The 21,365-nt window shown below is 44.6% G+C and overlaps 1 protein-coding gene across 1 annotated transcript in view; it reads right to left on the reverse strand.

Annotated features, from left to right (window-relative positions):
- KCNQ3 (potassium voltage-gated channel subfamily Q member 3) overlaps positions 1-21,365 on the reverse strand; it is a 751,198-nt gene that overhangs the window by 369,282 nt on the left and 360,551 nt on the right. The window lies entirely within an intron of this gene.

A 21,365-nucleotide genomic window follows, 5' to 3' on the forward strand; every position in this document is an offset into this window, starting at 1 on the left:
CTTTACAGATGCTGTCTGATTTGAATGTTTGTTATGCGACAGGGTATTTTTCTGAAATGGGTGTTTAGGTAGCTTAACTCGTTGTTGTTTTAATGTACGTCTTCGATGCAGCTAATTATAGTATTTTAAAATGTGTCTGCTATATTGTAATGCTTACTGGTGTGCCTGTTTGTGCTTTCACGGCATGTGATCCATTAATTGACTGGTGTGAGATAGTTTAAATGACTTTTCACACGTGTCCGAAGCTGCACTACATTTTGCGGTTAGCATGATGCACTCTAATTAATGTCCATACCACTTCTTATTGACAATCATCTCATTAGTTATGTGCAGCACTTTCAGCTGAAGATCAGACAATAGATGCAAAGTGAAGAGACAGCCCTTGAGATGCAGCTGGATTCCTATCTTGTGGAAGGGATCCAGACACGTTCTCGGTTTTCTGTCAGAATAGCCAACACATCCTCTGGCAGCCCTCTCATCTTGTGTTTCTCACTGCAAGAGGAAATTAGCGATACTTCAGGTCCTACCTCTTTACATCCTACACAACATGCCAGCAGTTTTAGACGAACCTAGGGGAGCCAACACATATTATGTGTTAGATTGGACATTTTACAGGCTCAACAACAGGTGAGGTTATTAATGGCAACAGTATCATTCTTTGAAGGATCATCTGAGTGCAAAACCGCTGAGATACAGCAATCATGTGTTAAGTTTTCGACTGGGAGGATTTCTAGCCTTTGGCAGGCACAAGGGTGCGTAATTTGAACGAATCACAAAATTTTATGTTTTAAAAATATTCTTTGTTCAAGGTTTCACCTATAACCATTCACTCTCCTCTTTCCTACTGGTTCTGTTCATTGTTATTCATGCCAATATCATTACAAATCTAGTTATAGCACATGTTTCTATTTCCTGGAGACCACCAATGCTGTGCAGTCTGTGTCAGGGACTGACACTGTTCTTACTGTTGGATAACGGAGGGAAAGCCTTATTGTCACATCATTCTTGCTGAAACTTGAAGCCACTTTGACACGTCAGCCATCACATTCACCTCAAAGCTCTCTCCCATTCTGGGTACAGCTCTCAACTGGTCTTCTACTTCTTCTCTCCCATGTGATGATATTCCCCAGAATTCTTCTCTTTGCTGACCTAACTGCTCTTACTAACTGCTTTGGATGTGAGTGTTGTATTACTTATGCAAACTATGCCTAAAGCCTCCTCCACCTGAATCTGGGTCTGGCAGTCACTGACCATGGGTTTTCTCTTTGCATGCCAATCACCTTCTGCTGTATGAGTACTACATGCCTTACATACATGACCATGAAGACATCCCTGGTATTCATGTTTTTGTTTGATGTATGCGTGCTTCTGTATTTGTTATATTGAGTTGAGGTTCACATAACAAATGGCTTAGCCCACTTTCTGATTCAGTGGAGATCCACAGCCGTCATAAGGTTAAGAAATGCTGCTACAATGCCTGTTGTCCACCTCAGCCAATGTGCACATGCAAAGCTGGCTGTGCTTGATGTGCAAATCAGCATGGTGAGTACTGTGGACAGCCAAATTGTGGATGCTGTATTTGGTATGATAGGCTATGTGCACGTTGAGCATATAGTAAGTGTCACTAACACACATTCTTTGTGCAGAATGAGAGCTAAACACAACTAGCGAGCCAGAGGAATGTATATATTTCTAATAAAGTAGCATGTATGCATGAGAAATCTATATAGCGCTAACAAACCAAAACCTAGGGGTCTGTACAGGGTCAAAAGCAAGGGTGCAGTCATTAAGTGGTTTAGAGAAGCTGAGTTCAGAAAATGGAAATAGACAGTACTTCTACTTGTTGCAGTGTTCTTAAAAGAGAATAGCCTTCCTTCAGCTCTTTCTCTAACTAGAGTAGGGTTTGTACAGTTTTGATGGATAATGGAATACACTTTTGGATCCCCCATGCATAAATGAAGAAAGCCAATTGCCTAGCTTTTTTATTTTCTTATTTGTTTCAAGTCTGATGTTGCCAGAGAAGGTCACTGAGAAAATCGTCAACAAACAACTGACCCGCTACCTCGAGGAGAACAGCATCCTTGCCCCATCGCAGTCCGGGTACGGCAGCAAACACAGCACCGAAACCGCCCTCATTGCCACCACCGACGACATCAGGACCCTGCTTGACAATGGAGAAACACAGCCCTCATCCTCCTGGACCTGTCTGCCTCCTTTGACACGGTGTGCCACTGCACACTGTGAAGACACCTACACAACGACGGGATCCAAGAAAAAGCCCTGGGCTGGACCACATCCTTCTTCTCCGGCAGAACTCAGAGCGTCCCCCCCCCCCTTCTGCTCCAATGCCACCGAGATCATCATCGGCGAACCCCGGGGCTCTTCCCTCAGCCCAACACTGTTTAACATCTACATGGCACCCCTCGCCCATGTTGCCCGACAGCATGACCTCAACATCATATCCTACACCGACGACACACAGCTGATCCTCTCCCTCACCAAAGACCCTCACACTGCCAAAACCAACCTCCACGAAGGAATGAAGGCCGTCGCCGAATGGATGAGGAACAGCCGACTGAAGCTGAACTCGGACAAGACTGAAGTCCTCATCCTCAGCTCCACCCCTTCAGCCTGGGACAACTCCTGGTGGCCGACAACACTAGGAATAGCCCAGACACCCACTGACCACACACGCAACCTATGGGTCGTCCTCGACTCCACCCTCTCCATGATTAAGCAGGTCAACGCCGTCTCCTCATCGTGCTTCAACACCCTCTGAATGCACCACAGAAAATTCAAGTGGATCCTCACCAAAACAAGAAGAACAATCACCCAGGCCCTCGTCACCAGCAGGCTGGACTACGGAAACACACTCTATGCAGGAACATCGGCCAAACTCCTGAGACAACTGCAACACATTTCAGACGCCTCGGCACATCTGATCCTTGACATCCCCTGCCGCAGCCACATTACACCCCACCTGAGAGACCTGCACTGGCTCCCTTTCAAAAGAGGGTAACCTTCAAGCTCCTCATCCACGCACACAAAGCCCTCCACAACGCCGGCCCAGCATACCTCAACAGACGACTCAGGTTTTACACCCCCACCAGCCAGCTCCGCTCCGATGGCCTTGCCCTCGCCACAGACTACCGCATCAGAAGAATGACCGCCATCAGTAAATCTTTCTCCCACCTCGCCGCCAAGACCTGGAACCCCTCTCTACCAACCCACGGCAGAACTAAGACCTACTGGCCTTCAGAAGACTCCTCAAGACCTGGCTCTTCGATCAGAAGCAGCACCCCATCCCCCCCAGCGCCCTGAGACCCTCACAGGTATGTAGTGCACTTTACAAGTGCCTTGACTGATTAATTGATTGATTGTCATGGTTGTGGATGTGCGGAAAGCCAACAGAAGCCGTAAGCTTATCATCCAGATAGGCAGGGGTGCCACCAGTTATATATTAGTAGATGATGTATCTGGTTTTGAAAGGGTGCAAGCCGGCACAAAGGACTAGTGAAGTTCCATTTGGATAAGGAACTATGGTATCACTGTCCTGTCTTTCCATGCTCATGCAGTTGTGGTTATGTTGCCTAGCGGTCAAGCACAACCCTGTGCATAATTGGAATGCCAATGGTACAGGCCCAATGTTAGCTCAACTTCTAGTTGGACAGTATCCTCACTACATGCAGCTCCGATGGTCCCTTCCTATGTGCAGACAGAGCACGTGAGGCCATTGTGGGTGCAGTGGTATTAGTTCTCAAATCCTTTTTGATCTCCACCATATTATGGGGCTGCACTGTACTTGCAGTTAACCTCACCTCATCATTACAAATTAGGACTTGCTAAAGACGTCCTACTCTTCCTCCACAACAGGGTCCTGTGATACAATCTAACTACTATAGCAAAACCAATGTGCCACAATTTGAGCCAAAATAAACATTTCAAGTGATTAGTCAGTGACAGCAAACTTCTGTAGGGTTCTCTCATCACAAACATTCGCATGGCACCCATTATTAAAGACTGGGCTAGTGAAACATTGATGTATCTTCTTTTAGTATTATCCCTCTGAATTTATCGCTGTATATAGTAGAATGGAAATTAAACCGAGGCAGTCCTATCTTCACTTCTAAAATGTATTGAACTGTACCACGCATCTGTTGAACTACAACCATCCTCCTATAGGGAAACATCATAAATGCTGGCTACCTCCAGAAAACCAGGATACGGCTGTCCTTTTAAAATACTTTGCTGCCTGTGTAAATTTTAGTTAAATCTGAAGCAAGAAAGATTAGGCAGCCACATTCTGAAAAGTAAAATTTAATTTAACATATTTGCAAAGATTAAAAAATCTTCAGATCACGCTTTGTGGTATTGATTACTCTGGTGATAAATTTGCTTTTCCTACCCATGCGTGATAGTTTTGGTCAATGGTCTCCAACTATTTCTACAGCGATAGCTACTTCCCACCAACGAAAATTGTCCTGAGCTACTATCTACAGTGTGGGTTAAATAAGGGTACATAAAGACCAAGCAGCTTAATCTCTACAAGTGTAGAACTTCAGACCTGGTCTAGTGAGTTTGCAGCATTAAGGCGACAAGAGCTGGGTCAGGAAAGCTTTACCTGGGAGTTCCTCTATGGACCAGTTTTGCTCATCTTGTTTATGAATCACCTCTGATAACCGAGTGTCTAGTTGAAGCTTGTCATGCAATATATAGCATTGCCTTGCAATATATAGCATGGTCCAGCATTAGTTTTGAGAGGCAGTGCGAAATATACTTCTATTATTCGGCTAATTTCCCTGAAGTCAATTGATGCACATAAACAGGGACATCAGAAAGGTGTTCTTAATTTATACATTGCTGTCTTTTCAAGGATTATATTTTGTGAGTTACATGCAGGCTTCATACCTGCCTACAAGTAAACATATTCAGCCAACACCCCATGCTCATGAGTGCTCCTGAAACAAAACAAAAAAAACGGAAAACGAATCTATGAGCAGATGGAAGGATGAATGGAACGAAACTGAGAGAATGAAAGAAGGGAAGGAGAGAAGAAAAGGAGAAAGATGAAGAAATACAAATCAGAGACGGAAACATGAAAAAAGAGAAAAATTACATGGAAAGTGGTGAAAAAAGGAGACAAACAGAGAAAAGGATAACAATGAGAGAATGAACACAATCAAAGAAAGACTAATAGTAGGAAAGAAAAAGGAGAGAAACAAATGAGAAAACAAAGGAAAATGAAAGAAAAAAAGGAGGGATGGGGACTGAATGCAGCAATAGAGAAGGAAAATTAAGAGAAAAGGAGAGAGGAAATGGAAAGACGGACCGAAATAAGTACTAAATGGTAACAAGGAAAGAAGCAAAAAGAAACCCTGAAAGATGAGGCAGGAAACAAAGAGAATGAGAACAAAAGGGAAGGAGGAAAAGAAACTACTGATACGTCCAGTCACACACCCATGAAGCCACTCACACACCCAGTCATAAACTCACATAACCAATCACACACACATACAACTACTCTTACACCAACTCACACGCCATTACCACTCACACCCACTCACACACCCATGCAACCACTTACACACCCACTTACAAACCCATACAACCACTTACAAGCCCATTCACACAACCACAACCACTCACACACCCAGTCACACATCCATACACCCATTAACACACTCAGTCAAACACCACTACAACCACTTCGAAACCCACTCACACACCAGTACAGCCACTAACACACCCACTCACACACCCATACATTCACTCACACACTGATACAGTCACACAGCCACTCAGATCACATATGTTAAAAATAGTATCATGCATTAATAGTACACCTAGTATACTAATTTAACTTTCATAGTAGGTTAGTAAATATGTTTAACACTCACAAACTCTTAGAAAACACTTACACTCACTTGATGATGTCATCAGTGATGATGTTACTGACCATGTCATGTGGGATATCAAAGGTGAGGTCATAAGTAGTGCCTTGCGAGGGGGAATAAGTCCTTTCGGACGAATTCCCAAACCTTATTTTGCTTAAAGATGGCTGGTTAGAATATTTAGAATCCCAAGTATAGCTCCGATAGGGAGATCTTTGGCAAAGGTGCTATTGACACACACATCATATGGAAATTCACACTCTGGTCCATAACAGCTTATTCGCCCAAAATCATTTGAATAAATAGGCAGACACTTGTCTGCACACCAAAATGTAAACCAGCAACAATGAAGCCATGAAAATAGCAAAAGCTTCACCATACAAAAAAGGGTATCAAATCATGAGATGTTTAGTGCAATTGGATACCACTGGAGAATGAGTTTTTACATTATTAAAATTACATAAGACCCATCAGTGCTTCATAATTGGTTTTTGATATGAGGAGTGATACACTGAAGTCAAAATCTTTTGTTCATGTATCCAGTTCACTTGAAAACAGAATCCATTTGGCGTATTCACCCAATCTATGGCTCCTCAAAAGATGCATTATTATCATATGAATTTTAATTTGCAGGTGTACTTATCTGCTTCTGAATGAAGAAAAACATGTAGAGACTGCCATGAAAGACTACAAAGCCTATTTGCTTCATAAAAAGTTTTGAAAAATTGGCAACAATATTATTCTCCATTGTACTTCCATTTATTCTATTCAAATCCAAAATGCGCTCTCAAATGAAAAATAGCATCCCATTTTATTTGCATATGCATTCTTTAGCTTTAAATATTTTTTGAAAAAATGTGAAATTGTCTCAAAATGCGTTTAAATGTAAAAGCAAGCTATTAATTGAATTCAGTGATGAAAATAGAAGGAGCAGCTGCATGATGCATTCAAAGCATAATTCCGAGCCCCATCGCCTGCCAACCAGGGCTCGGTGTTGGCTTTGTACCGTGGCTGTTAGGGCATTGTTCCATAAAGCAGCTACACAGACTGATGGGAAGGCTGGCATGACAGGAGGAATCCGAAATTAGAACATCCATGGGAGACATCTTTTTCCCTGGGATTTAACCGATTGTTGCCTTCTCTGCTATGCCCTGTTGTGCTCGAGGATGCTGATCCTAAACATTTACAAGGTGCAAAAGAGATGAAACTAGAATTTGACCATTTGTTTTTATAATATGAAAAATTTAACCCCTCACTCTCTTTGTTGCTTTATCATTACAGATTATGCAAGAGATTTAAAAATGTTTTTGGCGGACTTTCAGATGAATATCTGTCTCTTACAGCTGTAAGCGTTGCACGTCAAGCTTTAGAATCTCCCGATTCCAAATCCTAAAAATGGAGCGATGGACACAATTGCTGTCAATCAAAATCTCTGATCAAAAGTGAGGATAATAAAGTAAGCACCCTGTTGTATAGGAGCAAATGGCTTATCAAAATAGATAAATTACAAAGGGGTTGATTCATTAAAGACCGTAACTAGGTGTCACTGGCCTACAGCAATGATTTTCCTCAAGTTTCTCACATTTATGGTTTTAGGAAAGTAACTGCACCAAGAAAAAGATAAAGGGCCAGATGCATGACCATTTCGTTTTGCGAGTCTCTAATTGCGATTTTTTGCGACTTGCAGTTTGAGACTAGCAAAATGAAATGTACTAATGTGTCTCAGACACATTAGCGATTCCCAATGGGGTCGCAATTGACCTGCCTCATCAAAATACATGAGGTATTTCCAATGGGGTCACAATTGACCTGCCTCATCAAAATACATGAGGTATTTCCAATGGGGTCACAATTGACCTGCCTCATCAATATTCATGAGGCAGGTCGCAATTAGCGACCCATTGGTATTGGGCAATAACACAGGGATGATGGCCTTCTGAGGACAGCAGGCCACCATGTCTGTGTTTGCTTTTAAATAAAACAACTTTTAATTTTTTTAATGCAGCCCATTTTCCTTAAAGGCAAACAGGGTGCATTTCAAAAAGAAAAATGAAATGTTTGTTTTTTAAGGGTAGGCAGTGATCTCTGGCACTACTGCCTGCTCTTTAAAAACATTTTCGCTGCCAATAACAAAGAGGAGGGGGTCCCATAGGGACCCCTTTCCCTTTTGAGAATGGGTAACCACCTACTTGAAGTAGGTGATAAACTGAGATTGTTTTGTGACTGCATTCCAGTTGCAAAACAATCATACATCCGCCTGAGACATGCTATTAGGAAGGGACGCCCCTTCTTAGTTGCCAGTCGGTAATTTAATATTAGGGTTAGTACATGTGAAAAGTCTATTTAGTGGTCGCAAATGGTCCGATTTTCTGTTTGCAACACCTAAAAGCCATTGTACGTCTGGCCCAAACTCTTTTCACAAAATTGTAACCCAGAATATATTCCCACTAAAATCCATTTCATTTGAAAAACCATTGGGAATATTGTTGAAAAACTACAAATTGCAACTTTGTCTTTATTCACCACATTCCTAAAGGTCACATCACCCCCACCACTATAATTATTTTTGTCAGTATTCAACCTGTAGTTTTGTAAGAGGTAAGTACAATATACCAGTGAATTTTCTGCAGTTGTGAGAAAGGTTGGGAAAATTGTTAAATTCTGATTCTAGGAATCTAAATACAAATACTTCTCCTGAAAAAATGTGATTTGTGATTACAAAGTGTCAATCCGGCCATAGTGAGGATGTAAGAGCAATGTGTTTCATCATACTGCATGTTAAAGCACTGACTGTTGCTCTTTCATGGCCTCGTAAACAGAAAGCAATATTAGCGCCCAATTCCATGGTGCTCATTTTCTCACACTAGGGGCATGTGTGCCTGCTTCTTGTGCCCCCAAGGCCACTTTGGTATTACAGAAGGGGCTGCACCTGAGTGGAAGGGTTTCAGAAGAGGGGCAAGAAGGTACACTATTGAGAAACTGGGCACCACCAGAAACTATGCCCAAAACAACCTACTTCATGTGTAAGCCATGTTTCGACAGCTACCTTACAATATTTATTCATGAAACGTGTCAAACTAGACCTAGCGCTTGACTGGCGGAGGGTGCAAACTTCACTAAATTGTGTGATTCATTCCATAACCTCTGGCATGTTGGTGAACTGATATTCATCCAATGCAACCCTACAGAATGGTTTTTAGAGCAATCAAACTGTCTTCAGCAATAATGTCCAGCAGAAGCAGCTGCTACCAGCCAGTAGTGGTGAAGCGGGGGGTGTCAAAGGTTAAAAAAAGAAGAAAAAAACACTTTTCTTCAAGGTGGCTGCCTCTTCTCCGTATTTTTGGGCCTGCAAAGCAGGAAGCACCCAAGCTCGCGACTCCCCTAGAAAATCACAGCGCTGCCTTGAAGCAGTGTTGTAGTTGGTCTAAGCACCGTGGTTTGGCGCTCAGATAGGGAGTGGGAGCTTGTGCATGTTCCCCACCCAGGTGGTGCATTACAGCCGGTGGAGAACATGCAAAGTGCTCAGGACTGTTTTCCCGGCCTATGACGGCTAACCAAACCGCCATGTGTGCTTTAGAGTGTGCTCACCCCTCCGCCTCTTGCACTGAGGGAAGCACAGCCCCACCCAGCCCGTACCTTTACATAGTCAATAAAGAAAAATAAAATAATAATAACATTGTCATTATCATTTCATTTTTCCTGTGGGGCGAAGCTCCTCCGCCTTAGCGGAGGAGCCGCCCCTGATGTCCATTGTACGTCCGGGAAACCTGGTTCCACTGCAGATATTTGATTTATGCACTATTTAAATTCATGCTATGTAAATTTATCTAATAAGTTTGTTATCAGGAATTTGTTAAAGCGCAACTACTCACCCGTAAGGGTCTCAAGGAGCTAGGGGTGGGGGGGTGCAGGTTCATGGAAATGTGGCACAGATCCAGTTCTCTTCAAACTATGATGTACACCGTTGCCTAAACTTGAAATGACTGCTCTAATGCTGCCAGCTTCTATAACCTGTCCCTGTCACCAACATTGAGATGAATCCTGGGGATACTCTCTTTCTGCAGGAAAAATACTGTTAGAAATGGGATTTATGGTTGGCTCTGGCTTGCGCCAAAGCTAGGCAGAAATCGCCACTCTAGTCAGGGTAAGGGGGAAACACACCGTTGAGAACCCCTGCTCACCCCCTTGATAGCTTGGCACAAGCAGACAGGCTTTGAAGAACCAGGTTTTAAAACCCAGCGGCGCCAGGGAAAACGCCCGATGTCTTCGAGTTCCCCTGCCACGGCAAACAGAGACGCAAGACACTTCTTGATGACGTCAAAGACCAAAATGTATTGGCTGCAACCAGGAACAGAGGTCTACGAAGCACACACAGGTGGTTCGCTAGAGACTGCACAAATTCAATGAGCAAAGCATGGTCTTTTATGCCAAAAATCACATTCCAGGCTAGCATCAATTACGTACAAACTAACCAATCACAGAATGATATTTCAAAAGTAGCGCATGACGACAATCCCATTTTCCGTTATCCAGCCCACCAGAAATGACCAAGCACATTCCAATATCCTGTTCCATCAGGCCGGACAAACCCATCGTAAAACCTCAGCCCAAATCAGTGATTAGGCCATAAAGGAAGGAGCAGAAACAGATGAGAAGCAAGATAGGAAGGTGGGTGCAGTGTACTGTAAACGTTGGCATGTCCTGCTCTTTGATCTTTATCCAGCTGCTTAACAAGGAACTGGCTCAGCGAAGTCAGTCTCGGGCAAGGGAGTCAGTTCGGCCAGGTCATTCAGGAGTCAGCTAAGGTGTACGTGTCCCAAGGACTCGCTAGGCCATAGTCATTGGCCTATGTGAGGGCAACCACACAAAATGGCTGCTGTACACAAAATGGAACACGAGGGTTCAAAATGAAATCCCTGAATACATAGTGTTCTCATTAATCAATTATGACAATAACACTCGTACACATCACACTTCTAATTTGCAGTCCGCTGATACCAAAATCGTCCATTTCCGACGACCTTTATTGAACGAGTTCGGAACCACCGAACCACAGACCCTCAAACTACGGAACTACAGCTTATGTCCAAGGCAATGTGTAAAGTATTTGTACCAACACTCACAGTGATATAGTCAAACACCACAAATGGACACCACTCAGTTTACTTATAAAAATAAAGTTATCCTTATATAGAGTTAGGCAGATAAAAATGACATAACACCAATATACATCATTAAACGGTTTTAAAAGAAAAATATTCTCTTGTAGTGTTCTGTGCAATCCTTGTAGAAACAGTTCACTTTATAAATGTTCTCTGTGTAAAAGAAACTCACTGGTAGGAATAGGGAAATTGACTGAGCCCTTCTGCTTGGGCTCCCGCTCTTAGCGTGATGAGATTCACTTTACCAAATGTAAATAGGGTGCTCCTCAACAATGACGCTCCTGGTGTAGGGAGTATCACTGTAAAACGGGGCTCTCAACAACAAAATGACCCCGCTGTAGCACGGAATGAGCCACCCTTGTTTGCTCACTTTACTTTTGGACAGTCACCCTTTTCAAAAGTGCGGGTGTGCATCCGACACAAAAAGGACACTGTCTTTAAATATTTTCCCCTCTTAGGTGGAGCCCCTTTTTTTAGTCCGGCCAGATGACTCCGTGGTCAGAGTTGCCACACCATGCCCCCGCAAAGCGTTAAGTACACCAATAACAACCAGGCGACGGGCACCGGTACCGCAGCTCTCTTGATGCCAGTACGGGGCTTGCAGATCTCTTTCAAATGAAGCTGCCACAGTCCCCTGGGCTGAGGCCAATTTCTACGCAGTCCCCGGCAGCCCCTCCGAATCCCAACCCACTCTAAGCACACTCACGCAGCAGTACGGCTGGGATTGGTTTACCTGGGGTGCCGGTACCGGGCTGCTTTTCCCTCTGTCGTTCCTTCATAGGCCACAGCTGATCTCCGGGATGAGGTCTGGCTGTCGGAAGACGCCTCCTGCTTCCTGGACTTCAGTGCGGCTCCTCCTGTTGACAAGCCCCTCGTTGCCTAGGTGACCCTTCGCTTCCTCCTGATTTCAGCGAGGCTCCTTCTGGCGACGAGCCCCTCGTTACCTAGGCGATGCGCCGCGCTGGGTCCAATCACAGCACGACTCTGCGATGACGCTACGGACCCATTCTCAGCTGCGGTGATCTAGGCCAGGGAATCTCACTGCTCTTTTCTTCAGGAGGACCCGGTCCCAGGCAGGCTGCGGCGGTAATTCTTTAGGGTACAGAACTTCTCCTGCAAGTTGTGTGGAAATAGAAATTTTTACGTGGCCAATGTGTCCCCTGCATGTACCCCACGTTTAGCGTATGTTCATGTCACCCATGCACTTTCCCTCTCATTCCTGTAAATAATAATGCCTCTGCATTTCCGTCCCATGTTAGAGTGTCAGTTACCAAGCCTTCCATGAAAGAAACGTTAATTCTGCACTGAGGCCTATGTTGCCCATGTTGCCAATGTATTTGCATGGTGCACGTTTAAAAGTCGAGATGAACCCGTTTTGTGGCTCAGCCGAGCCAGGACCCGAATTCAGGCCTCATGCCTCCCAGACACTCTGAAAGCTGCAGCTCAGCTATGTATCCCTGACCTCTCGCATACTTTCTGCTCACCCGAGAGGGGCCCAGTCCGGCCTGCCAAGACAGTATTTTGCTCACAGTTATCTGCTCTGCTCCACAGAAACACATTCCTGCCCAGGGAAGAAGGTAAACAGAACCCGTCCACAGAGATAGAGCCCAGCCTTTCTGTCTCCATTTAAGTGATTTACAGATCTCGCATCCACAGAAGGCCCATGGCCCCCACGCAATGCACGAAGAAATATATGCACACACTGGCTTTTAGTGATGAGCAACCTTTGCTCGAGCGACCTTTACTTCAGACCATACATCCTCCAAACTTAAGATATCAGATAATACCAAGCGTGCAGGTCGTCCTGACACTCAAGGCTTCTCTACTAGAACGAAAGTCAGCTCCCCCCAGCTTCCCCCAGTTACACGTCAATTACACGTCATGACCAAGTGGCGCACACAAGTAGGGTAAAGGTTCCAGCTGACCGTGCAGACCCTCTCCATGTATCCACCCACCTATGACACACCTATGACTCCCTAGGGGAACGCCCACGTGTACGCCTTCTTACACGCCCTTTTGCACGCCCATGTGCTCTTATCTCTCTCTTTCACTTGCTCTGCCTGGAGCGCTCCGCCTTCTCTATGTAACATAATGTATGTTTAATGTATAAATAATGTACTCTGTGAATAAAGTTCAGAAGACCCTTCCTGAACCTTTGTGGTGATGGAACCCGATTCTCCCTTAACTCGAGTTACTGAAATAAAACCCTTTTGAATCGGACACCACGGACTCTGCCTCTCATTATATGCATGACCCTTTGTTTAAGTATAGAAATTCCGACAGGGTAATATTTTATTTACCACATAATCTGGCGCCCGAACAGGAACTAGTCCCCTTCCCCACGCGCCGGCGATGTAGGTCCAGCCCTTGCCCCTTCTACAGCCGTGACGGACTTCAAAGTGTACACGCCAGCGGGACTTCCTGCTTACTCCCTCAGGCCCACGGAGGAGACGGACTGCGACCAGGCATCCACACGAGGCGGTGAAGATTGCAGATCATCCCAACCAGAGCCCAAGCCGTGATAGAGCAAGGTCCGAGGTTTCCAGAGACCCACCTGTTCCGAGCACCGCAGTCATGCAGTATTGAGTTTCCGAGGCCTTCAAGTTCTGCATCCCGGTGAGTACCGTTATTAGGGGCGCATAAAGTTTCAAGACGTGTCTGGTCACACAGGCACGGTAAAGACGGGTCCATTTCGGTGGGCACAGTAAAGACGTGTCTCTTTATGAGACCGGTATGGTTGTACTGTATTCCAGTGCATAAAGTTAACGGTTTTCAAGTTCATGTTTTCCCCATGTATCAGTCAAAATGTATCTGTCTTGGTGTTTTAGTGTTGTAGTGTGAATGGTTGTTTCAGTCAGTCTATTTTAGCGCATTGTGTTTTCATTACGTTCGTTTCAACATGCCACTGTTTTCGAAATTACGTCAGATAGGGACCAGGAAAGGGATACTCGAAGAGTCAGTTCCCGTCCCGCCTAGAGATACACCTGGTCATTTTATGTACCATAAACATGGGCTAGATGCCATATTGTTTTTAGACTTGTGGGTAGATTACACAAAAGATTTAGAGGAGAAGTACAGATGGCCTGCTTCAGGAACATGGGATTCCGAATGCATTATGAAAGTAGAGGAAGCGCTATGGAAAAGGAAAGTAAGACCGTCTCAGAAAGATGCCATTGAGTTATGGCGTAAAGAAGCGCATAGGAGAGCAGAGAAAGAATTCTACCAAGCAGGGAGAAGTAAACAAGTAGCGGAAAAAGCCAAAGAAAAAGAACTGCGGGAGGAGGGGGAACGGGTCAAGGCAAAACAAGCTGATAGAGAAAGAAATGCCCTCGTTGCTGGTATTTATCCCGTCCTTTCAGAAGAACTAGCTAAAGTGACCCCTTCAGAAAAATCCCGTAGGTCGCATACGCCACCACCAGTAACCTTTAGAGTACGTAGACAGAAGCCGACAGCCTCTGAAGCTTTTATTTACTCCTACCTAGAAGAGCCCGCACCGGACTATGTAAACGCAGAATTCCCTCCGCCCCCATCACAGGATCAGCTCCTCCAGATGCAGCTTCCGCAGGTCGTAAAAGACGACGTAGGTGCCGGGGCAGTGGGAGGGGGGCCACCGACAACGCCACGAACACCGCCACTGACACGAACCCCGCTAGGGCTAGGGCCACCACAAACGCCACAAATGACATCAACACCATATAAGTATATTGTAACAGTCCCACGTTGTATATATGAACCAGTACCAGGAGAGGGTGCAATGCTCGTGTTTTCACTAAGATTAAGACATGCCGTCGACTATTTGATCACATTGCCAGGCATGAAGGAACACCTAGATAAAATATACGATTTCATTAGAACGGGAAAGAGACCCGAGAGTATAGAAGAGGCCATGGAACAAAGAAAGGTGGATGTTAAGAACATGATTTTACGTTTTTTGATTAACTGTCTGATCAGGGAACAAGACCAACCAGACAGGGAGGTAAAGAAAGGTTTGACGGATTGGAGTGACAACAGAGCTGCCGGTCGGCATGATAGACAGGGACAGACAGAAAGTATGTACAGAAAAATACGAAAGGCGATTATAGAAATACACAAGGAAGAGTCTGACGGGCAGTATGAGTCATCAACGGAAGATGTTGAGCCAGAAACCGAGGAAAAAGATAAAATGAATTACGTAGGCAAAGCGCGACAGTTTGACAGGCCCAAGTGTCTCGACTACCGCAAACAGGGACATTCTATAAAAGAAAGATATTCCCTTGAAAATTTGTTCCAAGCTACTGAAAACGCATTGAAACGACGGGTAGAGAACGAGCGATCCCACACCCCACACGAAAAGGAATTGGCCCGGTCAGCCGTCCAATGGGTGTCTAATTCTAAGATATATAGCAATGACATAGTAGCCCAGACCTTTTTGAGTCTTCCGCCGAACGAACAGCGTTTGGCTGGTATTTACATGGTTCAATATTTGATCACGTTGTATGAGAGTCAATATTCTGATCCCGGTCCATTGTATAAATTACTGGATGATATACTTCTAGAAAGATGGACAGACCTAGGTACTGAATTAATTATTGTTATTCTGGACCAACGACATAAGTATTTACATTCTCTGACCGCATGCATGCTTCCCGCCCCACACCACGACAGAAAGAACTTACACATAGACAGACAGAACTCCCTACGAGAGGTACATCCTGTCAAAAATACAGCGGGTGAGCTTCAACGAGTGTATGTTTACACACCCTTAACGAAATTAGAAATACTGGAAATGAAAAAGATGCTGCCCTGCCATGATAAAGACCCGGGGGGGTTCCACCGAGAATTAAAAGACATTCTCCGCATAGGGGATTACACGTACGCTGACATTATAAAATTATTGAAAGTACTGTTGCCTGCTGGTATTTACGAAAAGCTTAAAGAAAAGGACTGGGAGGTGGGAGAGAAAAAGTTAAGTTGGGCAGAATTGGAAGCAGAGGATAAAGGCAGGGACCCTGGTGTTGGTCTTGGGGACAAAGCTAAAGCACTACCTGAACTCCTAATACAGGTTTTGCCAAGACTATTGATTACTAAAAAGGAAGATTGGGATGCTATTTCGGCCTATAAACAGAAACAAGACGAGGACACAAGTGATTTTTATTCTAGATTTGAGAAATGTTTTTCTATTAATAGTAGCCTTAAGCCCAGTAGTGAATCATATCCACATCTTTTCGTGAGCAAGTTAGTAGATAATTCCTTACCCCTGATCAAGAATAGAGTACTGAAGGTTGAGAGTACTTGGCAAGCAAATAGCCCTTCACAAATGTTGCAAATGTTACAATATCACCAGAACAGAATTAGAGAGGAACAGGATCATGAAAAGAGACGCATGAAAGATACGAAAATGAAAGTGTTGGTTGCCCAAACGGTACCAGCTAATACGAACAAAAAGGGCACGACACTTGTTAATGGGAACTGTAATTATTGCAAACAGCCAGGTCACTTTGTAAAAGATTGTGCTGTCCTGAAACACAATATAGCTACAGGCAAGACAAAAGAACGACCGCATCCTCCTAGGCAGAATAGCACCCCACAGAACACACAACAGACAGTAGCGAATTTTCCACCCCCACCACCACCTGCCACACGACATGCCACCCAACAAATGTACCAGTACACACAGTCGGATTATCCAGAATTCCAACAGTTTTCATGAACCAGCCTAGAGAGGGAAGTTGGCTTGCCCCTCATTGAGGTTCCTGTAGATCAAGAGGGTCCCTATGAACATAGTCGTGTATTGGGAAAAGACAGAAAATTTCTGATTGACACAGGGGCGAGCAGAACTACCATCAGCCATGACGAGGTTCCAGGGGCACCCCTCTCAGGCTCACAGAATGTTTCCCTGGGATTTTCAGGAAAGCCTATTGTTAACGAAGTGTCAAAACCAGTTTCCCTAGGGGTCGGTCCATTGTCACGTACCACAGACTTGCTACTTACTAAGTCATGTCCAGAAAACCTGCTTGGTATAAAGACATTGAAAGAACTAGGAGCAGTTATATGTTGTTCTCCGGAAGGAGTACGACTGTTCTTACGTGATTTTAAGGGACATTATGTGTTGAAAGATTTTGACCACAGACTCCAGAATGTACCACAGCACTTATGGGCACAAGGTCCGACTGACGTAGGTTACATGCACATTACACCACACAGTGTCACTCTCAAAACAGGAGTAGTATTACCACGAATCCGACAATACAAGTTACCACCTGATGCCGTAGTAGCCTTACTGAAAATTGTTGACGAACTCATTGCACAAGGAGTGGTAGTAGAGACTGACTCGAATGTATGTAATTCACCTGTCATCCCTATTCTTAAACGAACAGACCCTAATGCACCACCAGTTTACAGACTAGTTGTTGACCTTCGAGAATCGAACAAATGTGTAGTCCCTCTATACCCAGTGGTCCCAGACATTTCTTCATTACTGACTGCTATTGATTCTGAGGCAACGTTCTTTACTGTAATTGACTTGAAGAATGCCTTTTTCAGTGTCCCAATTCATCCAGATAGTCAGTACCTCTTCGGATTCAGTTTAAATGGACGCAGATTTAAATTTACGAGAGCTCCCCAAGGTTTTACAGAGAGTCCTAGCATTTACAGCCAAGCATTAAAGAGACAACTAGACAGTATTCATATGCCTGCTAACACCGCACTGCTCCAGTATGTAGACAACATCCTAATTACAGCACGATCAGAACCAGACTGCGAAAATGCATCACTGACAGTTTTACACTTCCTGGCAGACAAGGGGCACAAAGTGTCCCCTTCGAAGTTGCAATTCTGTGCACAGCAAGTGGTGTACCTTGGACACTTGCTGTCCAAGAGTGGTAGACAGCTGACACAAGAACGTATTCAGTTAATTGCTAACCTTTCACAGCCCAAGACACAAAAGGAAGTACGGGCCTTCTTTGGCCTCACTTCATACTGCAGACAATGGATTTCCCAGTATGCCTATCTAGCAAAACCACTCATACAGTTGACAACACAGGAGGCAGCGTCTTCGACTGTCCTCCCTTAGACACAAGAACATACCCTGGCATTTGAAGAATTGAAAAGAGCCTTATGTCAAGCACCAGTTTTAGCGACTCCCTGTTACAGCAAACCTTTTACGCTTTTTGTCACTGAACGAGATGGAACAGCATTATCTGTCCTCACACAAGATCAAGCAGGAAAACACAAGCCCTGTGCCTATTTTTCTAGTACACTGGATCCAGTGGCCCAGGCTCTGCCTGCGTGCCTAAAATCAGTTGCAGCAACAGCCCTAGCTATAAGACAGAGTGACTCCATAGTGTTGGGACACCCCCTGACAGTACAGGTTCCACATGCAGTGAAAGTTCTCTTGAACAGGACACAGACACAGCATCTGACTGTAGCGAGACTAACAGGATATGAACTGACGTTATTCCAGCCACACATAGAGATCAGACGATGCAATACTCTCAACCCTGCTACACTCTTGCCCTCAAGCACAGTAGACACTGCACCACATGACTGTGTGGAAGTAATAAATACAGTGACGAAACCAAGAAAGGACCTGACAGACATTGCACTGCCAGACCCTGACCTGACACATTATGTAGATAGTTCATGCATGAGAACAAGCTCAGGAGAGTTAGTGGCCGCATATGCCGTGACCACTGATACTGAAGTTATAGAGACACAAAGAATAGACACGCTGTCAGCACAAGCAGCAGAGCTCATCGCTCTGACACAAGCCTGCATAGGAGGCAAGAACTTGAAAGTGAACATTTATGCAGATTCACAGTACGCATTCGGTGTTGTTCATGATTTCGGAGTATTATGGAGGGAGAGAGGTTTCCTGACCTCTCATGGGACTAAAATTCAGCATGGTCCCCTTATTCAGGCTCTGTTAGAAGCAATACATCTACCTACAGCCATAGCAATTCTGAAATGCAAAGCACACACGAAAGTTACAGACACCATTTCCCAGGGTAACGACCTGGCAGACCGAACGGCTAAACTTACAGCCCAGACACCAACTGACACGACAAAGACAAAGGTACCATTACTGACAAACAGCATGACAGTCAGGGATCCTTCACAAGATGTGCTGGACATACAGACACATGCCACTCCAGATGAAATAAAGAAATGGACTGAACAAGGAGGGGTCCAGACTGACCAAGGTTGGATGACTAAAGGCAAAGCTACATGGTTTCTTCCAGACTCTATGGTACAAGTCATCATAAACACAGCACATAGTCCAGCACACTTAGGGGAAAAGGCAATGCTAGACAGCTTACAGAATATCTGGTTTAACAAGCACCTGCGTGCAGCAGCGAAACAGAAAGTACGCACCTGTATGATTTGTTGCCAGTTCAATCCAGGCAAAGGCATTCCGGTGGAACAAGATGGATTTCATCCTCCTGGAAGTCCTCCAGATGGATTATATCCAGATGGACAGATGTAGAGGTTACAAGTATGTCCTAGTAGTTTTATGTGCACTATCTAGATGGACAGAAGCGTACCCAGTCCCAGATTATACTGCTGTGACCACCGGCAGGCAATTGGTACGTGAGTTTTTCCCCAGATACGGATTGCCCCGTGTTGTGTACTCAGATAACGGTCAGCCCTTTTCCTCTGAATTAATGAAACAAGTTTCCCTTCTGTTAGGATACCAGTGGAAGTTTCATTGTGTACGACACCCAGAAGCAGCTGGACTTGTCGAGCGCCATAATCAGACACTTAAGACGAAATTAGCAAAAGTCTGTGCAGAAAAAGGCGTGGATTGGATGGTAGCCTTGCCGGTTGCCCTCTTTTACATGCGTATGGTAGCCCATTCCAGAACAGGCCTATCTCCTTACGAAGTGGTTTTTGGTAGACCACCGAATATGTGGGGTACGCCTATGCCTAAGAAAATTACTGATGTTGACAGTAACATGCTGACAGATTACCTGGCTTCCTTGATGTCTGCACTACTCTCTTGTGGTTCACAGGTTGCCGCCGCCTTCCCCGACAACACCCAAGTCAAGGAGCACACCATCGTCCCTGGTGACCTAGTGTACATTCGAAATTTTGATCGTTCAAGCCCCCTTGAGCCGTGCTGGAAAACACCGAAATTAGTACTGCTGACCACGAGGACTGCCGTCAAGGTCGAGGGACGCAGGAAATGGCTGCACGCACAACACTGCAAGAAATTTTTTGGAGACTCTGGAACTTTGATCAAAACTAAAGACAGTCCCGATAGTACAGACTCTAAGCCCCCTTTGCTAGAAAAGACTCCGCAACAGGAATATAGGTCCACATTACGATCTAGTAAGTCAGACAGCGTTTAATTGTTTAAGTCCACTAGGTGGTGAATCGGTTAGACAGGTTCCTGACATGTATAAGATCGTAGACCAGAATAGTAGAAAGAGAGAAATGAAAGAAAAGTACTGCAAGATATTACGCAGTAGATGTATAGTAACTCTGATTTTTATGTCTCTTCTGTGCACCACTATAATATGTATCAGCTTGGCACTACATGTTTTCTTTCCTCCTATTTCTTCACGTATACACTCTTCCTTTAATGACACTGTAGAGCACAAATTCAGTGATTTGCCACCTCATGAACTGTCATATCGACTAGCCCTGCGCAACAATACTTTTATTCGAATGTTGCACCGTTCTCATCAGACCAGCAAAGTAACAAATTGCTGGGTATGTGGCCGGCTCCCACCTTATCAGAAAACGAAGGGAGTTCTGCCCCTTTTTCCTTTTCCGTTCTCGCACAATGGTTCGTGCGGAGCATGGTTTGCTTTAATGTCATCACTAGACAGAAAATACGCAGTTTCCCAGGGCGATTGGATATGGGGAGATTTGAATAAAGTAATGAATGAGGCTTGTTTTCCAGATGAAGACGGTCTTCCCCAAACGAAAGGGACCGATCTAGAAAATGAAGTGTATGAGCAAGGAAATGCTTCCCTTAACTTTATGATCTTGAATGTCCAGTCCGAGAAAAATACTGGTCCACCGTTTATATCAGTCCTACCAGTAAAAGGTGAATTGTACGTTAAAAAGAAAGGTTCCGTACACTTGGGACACAGTGATTGTAATACTGTAGTCGAGTTTACTGATAAAGGAAAGTCTACTTTCAAAGCTTCCCGCCATTCCTATTTCATTTGCGGTCAGACAGCCTACGTACGTCTGCCCTTAGACTGGGGTGGGACATGTTATATAGTGTTCCTGCTGCCACCTGTCTTTCTAGCCCCATCCCATTATCATCGAGATTCACGATTAGAGCATGTCAGACACAGGAGGGAGACCGATTCCCCAGTGA

The sequence above is a fragment of the Lissotriton vulgaris genome, chromosome 4_1 (assembly GCF_964263255.1).
Source record: "Lissotriton vulgaris chromosome 4_1, aLisVul1.2, whole genome shotgun sequence".
NCBI classification, from domain to species: Eukaryota; Metazoa; Chordata; class Amphibia; order Caudata; family Salamandridae; genus Lissotriton; species Lissotriton vulgaris.